Source organism: Camelina sativa, chromosome 18 (genome assembly GCF_000633955.1).
Source record: "Camelina sativa cultivar DH55 chromosome 18, Cs, whole genome shotgun sequence".
NCBI classification, from domain to species: Eukaryota; Viridiplantae; Streptophyta; class Magnoliopsida; order Brassicales; family Brassicaceae; genus Camelina; species Camelina sativa.
In genome coordinates, this window is record NC_025702.1 from 17,877,456 (window position 1) to 17,879,874 (window position 2,419).

Consider the following 2,419-nt stretch of genomic DNA (forward strand, 5'->3'; position numbering starts at 1 on the left):
AAACATGGAATCCAAAGCAAAAACAGATGCAGCAGAAGCAGATCTTTTACTCGAAGAGGAGAAGAAGCCACAATCAAAGAAGAAAAATAAGGTCTCTGAAGTTCTAAACTCTCTATTTGCTTCTCTGACTTTTTGGTTAATCAGTTGTAAGGATGAGTGGTCTTCATGGTGCAACAGAAAAATTCAACGAGCAAGTCTAGACCGCGTGATAAGACTGTTGAACAGTAAGTACCTTAGTAGTCATTTTCCGCATGCTTTAAATTGTTTTTTGGGTTCCCTCTGAGCAAAGCATCTTCTTACATGTAGCAGTAAACCTTCTGTCAACCTTGAACCGGAAGGTACATCTTCATCACTAAAAACGATGGAAGAAGATTTTATGGAACCAGGAGATGCTCTAGCAAATGAAAATCAAGAGGAAGAGTTTCACCAACTAGACCCTGGTTATTAAAAAGCTTCTCAAATGACCAATAATTTAAATAATTTTGTTTGGGATTCATAATTCTTATTTCTTTTGTTCGCCATCTTCAAGATTTGCAAAACCTTGGAGAAAATTCACTGTTGGAACATTTTGAGCCAGCAGCTGCAGAAGCTACAACCAGATACAATTCAGCTTTTGACGTGACGCTGAAGGTAAAGCAATTAACAACCACGCAACCAACACAAGATCCAATACCTAAACTCTCATCTTCTGGTTCAGCACGTTCCATATCTCTTTGCTTCCTTATCGCAGGCCCTCTTGAACATTAAGATTTTCAAAGAAGATTTGATGCGCAATAGGCAACCATTTCATGACCACCTGGAAGAACAAGTTCCTCCTGCGCTACAAAAATTCTTTGACGCTTTTGTGTCAGAGGTGATAAAAAATGATGAGGGAATCTACAGTTGCCTGTTTAGCGGCTTACTTGCTTACCTAGAAGAGGTTCATTACATGGTACGTGCGGAGAAGATAAGCTTCTTAGCATGGTATTGTTATTATTTGTTTCAATAACTTTAACTGTTCTTTTAAAGTTATTCTATTTTTACTCTTATCAGTCAAGTAAAGCTGCTGAGGTACTTGTAGCCATCCTTGAGTTTTGGCATTGCTGGAAAAATCCAGAAAGAGAAAGCTTGGTAACTCGCCTTTTCACGTTGGAGGAAAATGAAAAAATGAGTTGTACCAGATGCAGAAGGAAGTCAAATTATCCAGAGCAAAGTTCTTATGGCATTGTTATGGCTGCAGAGTCAGTCAGAGACCTGAAGGTATGTTTCATTTGTTTTCCTCTTTGTCCTACAGAACTGGTACTTTCCCCTTAATAGCTTCTATAACGTCGTTCTTTGCTTATAAATATGCAGTGTTCTCTTGGGAATATGGAGTTTGTGGATATCATTAAGGTGATCCGCATGGAATTTAAATTGTTCTGTGACCTTAAAGCAGGAGGATGTGGAAAGACAAACTTTGTTCATCACATTATAAGTAAATGCCCACCTATCTTCATAATCGGTAAGTTGGACCACCATGATTTCTATCTTATTTACTCATTTCATTTATTACGCTTTTTATATAGCAATATTGGTGTTTTGTGGGTTTGCAACACTAGTTTTGGAATGGGAGAAGAGCGAAACTGAGAAAGAAGTATTTGAAACAACAAAGGCTTTGGAGTGGGAAATAGACATCAGCAGGCTATATGAAGGCGTAGAACCAAACACTAAGAACCGGCTTGTGTCTATGGTAAAATCTGAAACAAGGTCAGATATATTTGTCCTATCGTTCTTCATTATGTCTCTGTTACAGTCTCAACGTATGTGACGCAGGTTGGTTGTGGTGAAGAAGAAGAAGAGCACATTTGCATAGTCTATGAAAAGAACCGGTGGGTCAAACTCAGACGCACTGCTTTTGAAGGAGAGGTAAAAGACGAGACTGGTAGTCTTGCTTGAGTTGAATAATGAATTTAGATAGGCGAGAGACGTGATGGAGATATGTGTGGTGAAAATGACATATAGGTTGTTGGTAACTGGAAGAGTGTGGCTAAATACTGTGGAGAAAGGAAGGTCCGGCCAGATATTCTGTTTTATGAAGCTGTCCCATCAATAATGGCCTAACAAGTGTGTAACAAATTTAGAAAACCAAACATTGATGTATCCCAAAATCATCAGAAGTTGTTGTATAGTACAGTACTCTCTTTTTTTCAGAATAAGTAAACCGGCTTCCTTTATCCGGTTTACACATTGTAATTTATATGGTTTACTTCTGTATAAATACCAAAACCTTGTCACACATTTTCCAATTAATGAGAAGAAACCATTATTTACTTGTTTCTCTAATCTTTTGTCTTTGGAACCTATAATGTACCCAACTAGCAACACGACACGAGAGTCTTCCGCACAATTGGTTCAGCAACCAAACAAACCAAAAGACGCATCAACCAACCAGAGTCATTGT

The 2,419-nt window shown here is 38.2% G+C and overlaps 1 pseudogene; it reads left to right on the forward strand.

The window, feature by feature from the left end:
• The window catches only part of LOC104763628, an 11,509-nt pseudogene extending 9,406 nt beyond the window's left edge, over nt 1-2,103 (forward strand).